Source organism: Hordeum vulgare, chromosome 2H, assembly GCF_904849725.1.
Source record: "Hordeum vulgare subsp. vulgare chromosome 2H, MorexV3_pseudomolecules_assembly, whole genome shotgun sequence".
Classification (NCBI taxonomy): Eukaryota; Viridiplantae; Streptophyta; class Magnoliopsida; order Poales; family Poaceae; genus Hordeum; species Hordeum vulgare.
The window spans coordinates 291638192-291651524 of NC_058519.1; positions in this window are offsets into that span (position 1 = coordinate 291638192).

Below are 13333 nucleotides of genomic sequence, written 5' to 3' on the forward strand. Positions count from 1 at the left end.
CTATCTGATGGTGGGGGTGTACGTCGATGATCTGATCATCACGGGCACCACTGACAGCGCCATTGAAAGTTTCAAGACTCAGATGCACGAGCTCTTTCAGATGAGCGATCTCGGATTGCTAAGCTACTACCTTGGCATCAAAGTGAAACAACAGCATGGCAAGATCACAGTGTGTCAATCCAGCTATGCAGCGAAGATCCTGGAAGACGAAGGCATGAGAGACTGCAACCCTAGCTTCGTGCCCATGGAGAATCGTTTGAAGGTTGGAAAGAACTGCGGTGAAGTGGTTGATGCAACCAGGTATCGCAGCGTCATTGGAAGCTTGCGGTACTTGGTCAATACGCAACCTGATATAGCATATACAATGGGAGTCGCAAGCAGATTCATGGAAGCACCTGGGAAGCAACACTGGGCGGTTGTCAAGCAGATCCTCAGGTACATTCGAGGAACTTTGGGCTATGGCTGCACTTACAAGGCAGGAGGAGGAACTTCTCTGACAGGCTTCAGCGATAGTGATCACGCCGGTGATCTAACAGACAAGAAGAGCACAACTGGTCTGGCCTTCTTCCTGGGTCCGAAAATTGTGGCTATGTCCTCCTGCGAGGCTGAATATATAGCTGCAGTGACAGCAGCAACACAGGCTGTCTGGCTGAGCCGGTTGGTTGCAAAGATGCCTGGAACAGAGGAGCAGAAGGTGAAGCTCAGGGTAGACAACAGGTCTGCGATTGAGCTCAGCAAGAATCCCGTGCACCATGAGAGGAGCAAGCACATTGATCTGAGGTACCACTACATCAGGGAGTGTGTTGAAGAAAGTAAAGTGGATGTTGAGCATGTTCGGACTGAAGATCAGTTAGCAGACATACTGACGAAAGCTCTCGGGCGTGCAAAGTTCACAGAGCTCCGGTGCAGGCTTGGGATCATCCAGGTGAAAGAAGAGCAACAGGATTAGGGGGTGATTTGATGTGTAATCCCGTTGCTAGAACGGTTGCACTTAGCTGAATAATCGGGCCGGTAGCATGCGCATGTTCACGTCCGAGCCAAGTATCTGAACTTCATCTAGTTTTCTTAATTTAGCATAGTTAACGCCAGCCAGACCGCGTCATGGGATGGCATGAGCTTCAGCGGATATGGCGGCGACGTAGTGGCTTCGCGCTTGACCAGGATCGTGGGATGGCACGATCGTTTACTGGGCGAGATGTGTGGGTATTTAGTTTCCCTTTGTAATCCTAGAGCGAGTTAGCTCTAAAGAAATAACAGAACAGAAAAGCTGCAGTTTCGGCAGCGCAAAACTCTCTGTCAGTTGGAGTGCTTCTTCTTCCCACCTTCGATCCTACTTCCTCGCGGTTCCCGGTGCAGCTCGGCAACAATAATCCGGCCCCGGTGCCTTGTCGCTTGGCATGTCGTTGATTGCTTCAAGAACCTCACGCTCTGTCATCGGGGAGTCAATGCCTTGCAAGTCAAGCTGACTCAGATTGAGCTCCTCCCAGTTGAAATCTTTGCGGCTGTTGCGACCTTTCTTCATGCCAATGGAGAAGTGGTCGTGGATGAGCTTCTCTTTGGCGTCATGCTCTGTGACCCAACCAAGCTCATTCTTTATTCTATGAATATGATTTTTTCTCCTCCTTGCAGTAACTCGACGGTGAAAGAACTTGGTATTTGCGTCTCCTTCTCTAAGGTTGGTGATTCTGGCACATTGCTTCTTACGAGATCTTTCTAGCATGGCAAGGGCGATGACTCCTCTTGAGCCTGGATCGAAGGTCGTGCTCGGCAGCAGACAGGAGTCTGTTTTCTTGGGCGATGTCCACGCGTAGAATGACCAATAGGGCAGCTTGGTGGTGAACTCTTGCCTTTGAGAAGAGGCCTCTACTCCATTCTGAGAGGCGGAGCGCCGTCTTTTTGAGCTTGTGAAAAAGGATTTGGTATGGCTCAGTGTGGTCAACCCTTTCGTTCCACGCCCTCAGAACCACCTCATGGAAACCGGGTATGGACGCCCAAAAAAATCAAATTTAAAAACTCTCGGCCTTCTCGGACCTTTGTCGTCGACAAGGAGAAGCGGACAATGGTCGGAGAGGGAGGAGGAGAGTGCATGTAGAATATGTGTGTTGAAAATTGCATCCCATTCGGCATTGCAGAAGGAGTCTAGCTTGCATAAGGTTGGGTTTGCCATCTCGTTGCTCCAAGTGAATCTCCGGTTTTGGAGGTGGATTTCTTCAAGGTCACAGCTCTCCAATACAGCCCTGAAGCAATTTATCATGCGACGGTTAACATTCCTCTTATTCTTGTCTCTGGCCCTATATATCTGGTTAAAATCTCTAGTGGCCAGCCAAGCCATCCCCAACGGTGGTTTCTGACACAGGAGCTCGTCAAAGAAATCGTCTTTATAAGCAGATCCGTGGGGCCGTAGACGGTAGTGATCTTGAATAACATGCCAGTCCCTCTCAACTCGACCATGGCGGAGAGGCCGAACGAAGTGAAGGTGATGCTGGAAACGTCAACAAGAAGGTCGTCCCAAAGTAGCAAGATGCCTCCCCTAGTACCAACTGCAGGGCATTGCGCAAAGCTGTGCAACTTCTGCCCACCCGAAAAGGCTGTCGTGAACGGGTCGACACTGTCGAGTTTTGTCTCTGGGAGGCAAACGATATGGCAAGATGAGGATGCAATCGTGGCATTGACAGTGGTGCACCGATCCTGGCAGTTAAGACCCCTCACGTTCCAACTCAGAAAATTAATTGGTTGTTCTAACATTATGTAACCAGAGGCACCCTGTATTCAAATCTTTTAACCATAACTTCTTGGTAGTTGGCAGATAGGAGCAAGCCTTGACAGGCCAAACAACAGCAGTAGCAGAAAACCTTCATGAGAAGGTATGAGCATGATTCCTACGGATACAAGGCCGTGGCCCAATACGTGACTTGCTCCAAGCACATGGAGCTCCCTTACACATGGACCAAATACCTGAACAGATACTGATTTTTGCTAACATTAGGAAACTAAAGACCCCAGGTTACACAGAGTGATCCGCACTCAGCTGGCCTCCTACTCTATCTCTTGAACGATTGGTTCCAGGTCCAGCGCACCTCCTCCTCCATGGGCGATGAGGGCCTCCTCGACATCCGTTGCGCTGCCATCGTCCAGCTTGAACAGGCCGCGCATGGCAACTATTACATCAGGTAGCAGCTGGTCCTTGAATCGCTCCGTGAAAGCATCTAGTGCAGCATCAGTGACGTCTTCCCCGTCTTTGACAATGCCCAGGCTACGACACACAAGTAGCTCAGCTGCCCGGGCAGCCGGAGCCGCCTTGGGACGGCCTCCAGCATGCGTCCGTGTGATGGAGAAACCTCCACCGGCCTGGGATATAGCGATCCCAGCCATTGTTTTCCGACGGCGCGTCGGTACCCTTGGAGGAGATGGAGCAGGGGATTGCAGTAGGGCGTCCTGACGCTCTTCAAAGAGAGTAGCAAGGCATTGTAAGCCCACAGCATCACCATCAGCAGCCCTTGTGGGCATGCGCCATAGCGGTCCGCTGGACACCAAAGGAGGCGTTGGGGATGCCTCAAAACCTAGCGGCTTGGCAGGAGATAGCCCCGGCTCCTGAAGCGTGACTGGAGAGCAGAGACGAAGCAGCGTCTGGCTTGGCCGCGCCAACGATAGCATGGAAGGACGGCCTTCACTTCTTTTGGATCCAGGCGATGGTGGGAACACTGTCATGGACGACAACGGAGGGGAGGTCGGCAGAGTACGGGCCTCCTGGGAGCGGCGATGTGCAGCGTGTGGCGAGGGGGGACACGTCGGGCTGCGACCACGTCCCTCCGCAAGCAGAAAAGGGCCCTGCAGTGGCAGCGACTCGAGGGCACGGGCCTCCTCCCCACTGGAAGACCCGGAGCAGAGGAGCGCCGCCGGAGGCTCCATAGCAGTGGCCGGCTCGGCAGCGCGGCGGCGGCCACCGCCCTCCCGTCGCCCATCGCGCCCTTCATCACGGCGGTTGTCACGCAAGTTGTCCCTTGTATGGCGTGACAGGCTGCGCCGGATGCGGTCACCCCATCCCTCGCGACTCCTAGAGTTGTCGCGGCCATGGCGTTCCCGATCATCACGACCGCGCCCAGGGTCGTCATCGTGGTCACGCTGGTGGTGGCCGACGGGGCGCGAGATGCGCTCGTGGGGGGCGCGTGCCTGCCGCTCGCCGACCACGACACCCTTGTGGTAGTTATACCCTTTGGAGACGATCCTTGGGCCTTGTGTGGGGTCTTCATGGATTGACACGTGAATGATCACCCGACGCTCCAGCCCGCGACGACCGACTATGGGCTGACCCCCAACGTGCGTCGGCAGGGTCACCCAGTTCACGCATGGCACGTTTGCGGGCGAGGTCGTCCATGCCCACACACCCCGGACCTCCGTGTCCGTCTTGAGCTTCGACGTTGTTTCGATGTAGTCGATGGAGCACCCTGGTCCGATGGCTTGCGCGACGGCGAACTCGTCCTAGGCCTGCAGCGGGAGCCCGTCGAGGCACAGCCGAACGTGGTGGACGAGATCCACCTGCTTGGAGTGCGCCTCAAGCCGACAGGGGCGCAGCTGCAGCCCGGTGTCACGGAACGGGATGTCCCCGCGGCCAACAGCGCCCACGCAGTGGTGCTGGTGGAAAAAGCACACCAGGTAGGCTCCACAGAAATGCTTGATGACACACACGTCGTCAGCCAACATGCCCATCTCCGCAACGATGGCAGGGGCGATGTCTTGCGTGGAGGCCTTGAGGTCGCCGTCGAGCCAGGCGACCGCCGCGTTTGAGCCGAGGAGCGTCGCCTCCTGGTGCATAGCCAGTGTAGCGTGGATGACAGGAACAGCTCTGCCGGCCGCTGCGAGTGGTCTCCACTCCATGCCATGGCTTGGGGAGGGGCTTGGAGGCTCGTAGGAGCAGCCAGAGGCACCGGCCGTCTAGCAGCAGCAGGCCTCGTACGCGCCGTGGTGGGCCGCGCCCTGGAGGCGCCCGGGCGGAGGTGCGGAGTAGGTTTGTTGGTGCAGGTCCTTGCGCGGTGGCCTAGCCGGAAGCAGCGACAGGTGATTGGATTTCTACACTCGTCTTGTCGGTGGCGAGGAAAAAGACAACGGAAGCATAGCCCTTTTATCCACTCCGGGATGGGCCGGCGCGGCTTGAATGGCGCAGCAGGTAAAGGCGTCCGGCGCGGCCGACGGGACACGACGGTGGCCCAGTTGTCCGCCACATCAAGCCCCGCGGCGGTCGCCTGCGATGAATGCGCAGCACGCGCACCCCCGGCACGAACCCTCTCCGCCCAGTTCATGGAGTTATTGCGTCTGTCCTGCCCAACCACCGCGGCATTGAAGACCCCAGCATGGCCAGCTGTGCCCGGGCGGGGTACAGCGCGGAGTAGCTCTGGAGGGGTCTCAGGTACGCACGAAACCTCCCGCGGATCCCGGCCGCCCGACGGAAGAGGCGGCGGCGTTTCCAGCAGCCAATCCAGATCTAAAACGGGAGGGGCGTGGCGCACAGCGAACGCTGGTGGAAACACCCACGGGAGGACAGGCGCCGCGAGGCCATGGAGGGGGGACCCGTGGGGCATGAGTGGGTCACCAGCAGCACCGGAGTGGTGGCCGCCGGGGATGGCTGGCAGTCTACTGGTTTGGGGCCGCCGCGCGAGCGAGAGCCTGTCATTTTTCCGATGCTAGAGAGAAATATAAAATATTGATGTGTTGTTGTTTTCTATAAATAAATATCAATCTTTGAAGTAGAAATTGTGTTGATTAACTGCATGATTTTTATAAAATAGTTGATGTGCTTTTATAAATGGATAAATATCAATTTCTGAAGTCGAAATTGTGTTGATTAACTGCAAGGCTTTTCTTCCTTTCTTTTTGGGAGATCGTTGCTGCATATATTACACAAAAAAGGCAAACTGTTGTAGTGTGGGTATGGACACAGGCATGATAGGAGAGCGCGTCCCACCTGTTAGAGCATATATAATATAGCTATGTACCCTTTTGTATTTATCCCAATATATAAGGGATTTCCTGCATATAGTCCACCACCTGTACATGTATATATATCGGCCTATGGCCTCATGGGAATATAAGTTGCATATTCCTAACATGGTATTAGAGCATTAGGTTTTTTTCGCACGCGCAATTCGTGCTCGATCCAATCTCCCTCCACCGCAGCCGCTGCTTTTCTTCTCGCCGGCGCTGCTCTCGGGTGCCCACCCCGATTCCCGGCCCCTGGAGCTGTCTCTCGTCACCGCTGCCTCCAGTCTCTATCTCCAGATCGAGATCCGCCGGCGCTTCATGGCTCTGCTCTCGGCCTCCCATCCCGATCTACACACAGCGCTTTGACTGAGATCCGCCGGATCCACGGGTCCCTCCAGCTCCCGCTCTCCAGATCCGCCGACCCGTCCCCTGCTGCGTATCGCCGGTCCCGCAACCGATCCAGCTCCAGCTCACGATCCTTCTCCAACTCACGATCCAGCAGCCGGTCCCGCAAACGATCCACCAGCCAGATCCCGTTGCTGCTTGACCCCACCACCACCTCTGTTGTTGCCTGATCAGCTCACGATCCAGCAGCCAGATCCCGTTGTTGCCTGATCCCACCACCGCCTCTGCTGTTGCCTGATCCCGTGGCCCTCTGTGCTGCCGGCTGGTCAACTGCTGTTGCCTCTGTTTACTGCCTATTTTCGTAAAAAAAAATGTCTACAGTATCTGGCTACGTTGTTGTTCCTCGCTGTCCGGTGATCCAACTACACCGAGTTCATTGGCTTTATGTGCATTCATATGCGTGGCATCCGTCTATGGGGTGTTCTTTCTGGCGAGGTCTGTTGTTCGCCACGTCCGGTTCCTCCTATGGCCCCTACTCCGCTGTCTCCACCGGTTCTTCCTGCTGATGCTAATCAAGCCGCAAAGGATGCGGCTAAGCTTGCTGATGAGGCCGTTGTTCGTGCTTATGATGAGCAGGTTTTGACTTATGAGGAGGCCCTTCAGGCATATCATGGTGCTCTGTCTGTCTACACCCAGTGGCTTGATGATGATGCTCGTGCTGCAGCTTTTCTCACTGCTAGTGTTCTGCCCTAGTTTGCCTCTGAGTTTCTGGGTCTTCCTACTGTCTTTGAGATGTGGACCCATCTTCGTCAGCGTTATGAGCCCTCTGGTGATGCCTTATACCTCTCTGTGGTTCGTTAGGAGCATGATCTTCAGCAGGGTGACTCCATTGTTGATGATTTCTATGCACAGAGTTCTGCCATCTGGCGCCAGCTTGATTCCCTCCGCAGTGCTGGTTGTCGTACTTGCCCATGTTGCCAGGCTGTTCAGGCCAATTTGGAGTTTCATCGTGTCTACGAGCTTTTGTCTCGGCTCCGTAAGGAGTTTGAGCCCCGACGTGCTCAGTTGTTTGCTTGTGGCCGTATTTCTCTCATGGAGGCACTTTCTGAGATTCGTGCTGAGGGGACTCGCTTGCGTGGCGCTGGTTTACTAGAGATTCCCTCAGTGCTCGCTGCTCAAGCCCCTGCTACGCCACTTCCTGCACCGACTTCGTCTCGCTCGAGTGCTCCGCCGCTCTTATCCACTCCTCCTGGCGGTTCGGGCTGCCCCCGTCCTCATTGCGGCTACTGCAACCTGGATGGTCATGTTGAGTCTCAGTGCTACCGGAAAAAGAAACACCTGCGTCAGGCGCGATCATCATCTTCAGGGACTTCGTCTACTACCTCGACATCTTCAGCCACCGCTTTGACTCAGCAGCATATTCGGAGACTTAAGCGTCTGCTCGCTGCTTCCGGTTCTTCCTCGACGGGTATTGCTGGTTCTGTGACTGATGCTTCTCGCACTGAGCAACCACCTTCTACACTGTCAGGTACATCCCCATGGGTTCTGGACTCTGGAGCTTCTTTTCATATGTCTTCTCATTCTTCCACTCTGTCCTCTCTTCGATCGCTTGATTCTCCTGTTCATGTCCTCACTGCTGATGGTACTCCTCTTTTTGTCGTTAGTCGAGGCAATCTTACCACTCTTCTTATTCTGTCCCTGATGTTGCTCATGTTCCTCGACTTACCATGAATCTGTTTTCTGCTGGTCAACTTACTGATTCTGGTTGTCGCGTCATTCTTGACGTTGACTCTTGTTCTGTCCAGGACCGTCGCAAGCACACTCTGGTTGGGGCTGGCCCTCGCCGCCGTGATTCTCAGGGTCTTTGGAAGTTAGACTGGCTTCATGTTCCTTCCGCTGCCACCACTATCGCCAGTTCCTCCGCTTCGGTCGCCTCCGCTACTGGTTCCTTCCAACAGTGGCATCATCGCCTTGGTCATCTGTGTGGTTCTCGTTTGTCGTCTTTAGTTCGTCGAGGTTTTCTGGGGTCTGTCTCAGGAGATGTCTCTTTAGAGTGTCAGGGTTGTCGTCTTGGCAAGCAGATTCAGTTACTATATTCACATAGTGAGTCAGTGTCTAAGCGTCCTTTTGACTTAGTCCATTCTGATGTATGGGGTCCGGCTCCCTTCGCTTCGAAAGGAGGTCAAAAATACTATATTATTTTCATAAATGATTTCTCTCGCTACACATGGCTTTATTTCATGACTTCTCGTAGTGAGGTGTTATCTATTTATAAGCGTTTTGCTGCCATGGTTCACACTCAGTTCTCTTTGCCCATTCGTGTGTTTCGTGCTGACTCCGCTGGCGAGTATATTTCTAAGATGTTGCATGGTGTTCTTGCTGAGCAAGGGACTCTCTCTCAATTCTCTTGTCCTGGTGCTCACGCTCAGAATGGCGTGGCTGAGCGAAAGCATCGTCATCTTCTTGAGACGGCTCGTGCATTGATGATTGTTGCCTCTCTCCCGCCTCATTTTTGGGCCGAGGCCGTCTCCACCTCCACCTATCTAATCAATCTACAGCCTTCCGCTGCTCTACAGGGTGGTGTTCCTTTCGAGCGTCTTTTTGATCGTTCCCCCGATTATTCGATGCTTCGCTTGTTTAGTTGTGTTTGCTATGTTCTTCTTGCCCCTTGCAAACACACCAAACTGGCCGCTCAGCCTGTTGAGTGTGTCTTCTTAGGCTATAGTGATGAGCATGAGGGCTATCGTTGTTGGGATCCTATCGGTCGTCGGATGCGTATCTCTCGGGATGTGACTTTTGATGAGTCTCGTCATTTCTACCCACGCCCATCTTCCTCGACCTTTTAAGTGGAGGATATCTCTTTCCTCACTTTTCCTGACACACCTATAACCCCCATCGACCCTTTGCCTATTCGCTCCGCTCCCTCTGCTTCTCCACCTCTTGTCGATTTGCCGCCACCATCTTCCCCGGTCTCCTCGCCAAGCATGTCACCAGATTCTGCACGTTCATCTCCGATGACTTCTTCGTCGCCACCCCCCGATTCTACCATGGCGATTCCTCCTTGCATTGTTCCATCTTTTCCAGTGTTACACTCGTCGTTCACGTCATGTGGATGCCTCTGCGGATGTGTCGTCATCCTCGTCTCAGTCTACCTATGGCTTGCGTTCTCGTCCTCGTCCGCCTGTTGATCGCCTTGGATTTCCCACCGTTGGTGCTGCTGTTCTTGAGCCAACTTCTTATCGTCAAGTTGTTGTTCATCCTGAATGGCAGTTTGCGATGGCAGAGGAGATTGCTGCTCTTGAACGCACTGGTACATAGGATCTTGTTTCCCTTCCTTCCGGTGTCCGTCCCATCACTTGTAAGTGGGTCTACAAGGTTAAGACTCGCTCCGATGGTTCTCTTCAGCGTTACAAAGCTTGTCTTGTGGCTCGTGGTTTTCAACAGGAACATGGTCGTGATTACGACGAGACTTTTGCTCCTGTGGCCCATATGAACACTGTTCGTACACTTCTTGTCGTAGCCTCTGCACGCCACTGGTCTATATCTCAGCTTGATGTTAAGAATGCCTTTCTTAATGGTGAGCTGCGTGAGGAGGTGTACATGCAGCCACCACCTGTGTAATCTGTTCCTGATGGCATGGTATGTCGTCTTCGTCGCTCTCGATGGCCTTAAGCAAGCCCCCCCGTGCCTGGTTTGAGCATTTTGCCTCTGTGGTCACTGCCGCTGGTTTTTCAGCAAGTGCTCATGATCCAGCATTGTTTGTTCACCTTTCTCCTCGTGGTCGGACTCTTCTTCTTCTCTATGTTGATGACATGTGTTAGACCTTTCAGCCTGAGCATTGATAGTTGTGGATGACACTAGGAGAGTTGGGACAATTTTCGTTGGTTTATTTCTCACACAATGCCATGCCAACCTGAGGGGTTGGGGATACATATTTATAGGCTGCTAGCCAGCCAAGCATATGCTAAGATGCTAGTCTAAGATGCTGCTAAGATGCTAGTCCAAGATGCTATCCTAACTGCCAGTCCTTGATGGTCAAGGATTCTATCCTAACAGCCACAAGGACCATGTGCTGCAGCCCCACAAAGGACTATGTGCTGCAGCCCCACAAAGACCATAGTACATAGACTTATCCATCATTCTCCCCCTAAGTCTTGTACGTCGTCTTGTGGGAGAGTCGAATCATCCCAATCCTGGAGCAGAGTTCGAGGAACTTGATCCTCCCAAGAGGCTTGGTGAGCAGGTCTGCGAGCTGGTCCGTGGTGTTGATGTAGCTCGCCTCGATGCTCCCTTCTTCCAAGCAGCTGCGGATGAAGTGATACCTCAATCGGATGTGCTTGCTCCGTTCGTGAAAAACGGGGTTCTTTGCCAGAGCCAGGGCGGACTTGCTGTCCACCAGGAGCTGCACCGTTCTGGTGTCTCGGACGAGGAGATCACCAAGCAGTCGAGCGAGCCAGAGCGCCTGAGTGCAGGCGGTGGAGGCCGCTATGTACTCGGCCTCACAGCTGGACAGGGCCACCACCTGCTGCTTGACCGATTGCCAGCTCACGAGACACTTGCCGAGGAAGAAGAGGATCCCGCTCGTGCTCTTGCTGGTGTCGATGTCGCCGGCGTGGTCGCTGTCGCTGTACCCGACGAAGTGTGCCGCCCCCGGACACCTAGGGTAGTGGAGGCCGTGCTCGAGGGTCCCTGCCACATAGCGGACGATCCTCTTCACTGCCTACTGGTGCTCCGACGTCGGTCACTCCATGAACCGACTGACATAGCCGACGGAGAATGCCAAGTCCGGCCGTGTGTGGGCGAGGTAGCGAAGGCTCCCCACAAGGCGTCGGTACTGCGTAGCGTCTACTTCCTCCGTCGTGCTGTCACGGCTCAGTTTCAGCCTCTCCTCCATCGGAGTGAGAGCTGGGTGGCAGTCGGTGAGCCCAGCTAGCTCAACGATGCGCTTGGCGTAGGCGGACTGTCGAAGCGCGATCCCGGAGTGATCCTGGTGCACCTCGATCCCTAGATAGAAGGAGAGGAGCCCCAGATCACTCATCTGGAAGGTGGCCTTCATGTCTTCCTTGAACGCCGCCACCTCTGCATCTTTGATGCCGGTGATCACCAAGTCGTCAACATAGACGCCCACCAGCAGGGAATTTCCTCCACTGCCCCGTCGGTAGACGGCCGCCTCATGCGGGCTTTGCTCGAAGCCCATCTTCTTTAGCGTGGAGTCCAGCTTGGCGTCCCACGCCCTAGGTGCCTGCCGTAGGCCGTAGAGAGCCTTACGCAGGCGGAGTACCTTGCCCTCCTGGCCAGGGATCGCAAATCCCGGTGGTTGATGCACATAGACTTCCTCCTTCAAATCGCCGTTGAGGAATGCCGACTTGACATCCATATGATGGACACGCCAGCCCTCCTGGGCAGCTAGCGCAAGGAGAAGTCGCACGGACTCCATCCGTGCCACGGGAGCGAAAGCGTCGTCGAAGTCGACTCCTTCCTGCTGCAAGAAGCCTCGGCCCACCAAGCGAGCCTTGTGCTTGATGATGGCGCCGGCTCCATCCCTCTTCAGCTTGAACACCCACTTAAGGGTGATTGCGCGGTGACCACGAGGGAGGTCAGCAAGCTCCCAGGTGAGGTTCTGCTCAACCGCATCCATCTCCAACTGCATCGCGGCGCGCCATGCCGCGTCTTTCTCGGCCTCAGCAAAAGACCGAGGTTCGCCGTCCTCACACGCGAGTTGTAGCTGCGCCTCCAGGTCGCGTGGCACCAGTCCCGGCACCGGCTGGTCGCCGAGTAGATTATCCATCGTACGATACCGTAGCGGTTCGCCGCTATGATACGCGTCGATGCGCTCCTCGTCGTGAGTGAGCGGGGAAGCGAACTTCATCGGGTTGTGCTCTGCGTGAGCTGGTGCTGATGAAGACGAGCCCGGAGTGGTGACTGTCGGGGCTGGAGTATGCGGCGTCGCCGGTTGTGGTGCCGTCGGCGTAGCAGGCACCGGAGTCGATGTAGTTTTGGGGGCTGGGGTAGACGTGCTCGGTGAAGAGGATCTGCTTGCTCCCCCAGCTTCCTTGAAGTGGACGTACTCGACAATGAAGTCGTCATACGTCGGCGTCGAGCCGTCGTCCACCGCCTTGTCCCATTTCCACCCTCGCCCTTCGTTGAACACGACGTCTCGCGCCGTGCGCACACGCTGTGTCTCTGGGTCGAGGATGCGGTAGGCCTTTGAGCCCTCCGCATAGCCGATGAAGACTCCCGGAGTACTCCTGTCGTCGAGCTTGCCGATGTGGCCGAGCTCTTTGGCGAACGCAAGGCAGCCAAAGACCCGCAAGTGAGAGACCGCCGGCTTCCGCCCATGCCAGGCCTCGTACGGCGTCCTGCCGTCGAGTGCCTTAGTAGGCGAGCGGTTGAGGATGTAGACGGCCGTTAGCACCGCCTCTCCCCAGAAAACAGCGGGCATCCCTCTCTGCTTGAGGAGAGCCCGAGCCATCCCCACAACCGTCTGGTTGCGCCGCTCGACGACGCCGTTTTGCTGTGGGCTGTACGGCGCGGAGTAGTGGCGCTGGATGCCCTCATCAGCGCAGTACGACGCGAATTCAGCCGTCGTGAATTAGCCACCGTTGTCAGTGCGCAACACGCGCAGTTTGCGGCCGCTCTCCGCCTCCACAGCAAGCTGCGCACGCCTGATGGCGTCCGGCGCCTCTCCCTTACTGCCGAGGACCATCACCCACATGTAGCGAGAGAGGTCGTCGACGAGCAGCAGGAAGTAGCGTCGACCTCCTGGTGTGGCTGGCGTCACCGGGCCGCACAGATCTCCGTGCACGAGCTCCAGCCTCTCCTTGGCCCGAAAACTCGCCTGCTGGGGAAAGGGGAGTCGTCTCTGCTTCGTCAGCACACAGATGTCGCAGAACTGCTCCACATGGTCGAGGCATGGCAGGCCTCGCACCATCTCCTTGGCACTTAGACGCTTCAGGGCCTCAAAATGAAGGTGCCCAAAGCGCTCATGCCATTGCCACGCCTCGTCGTCCCG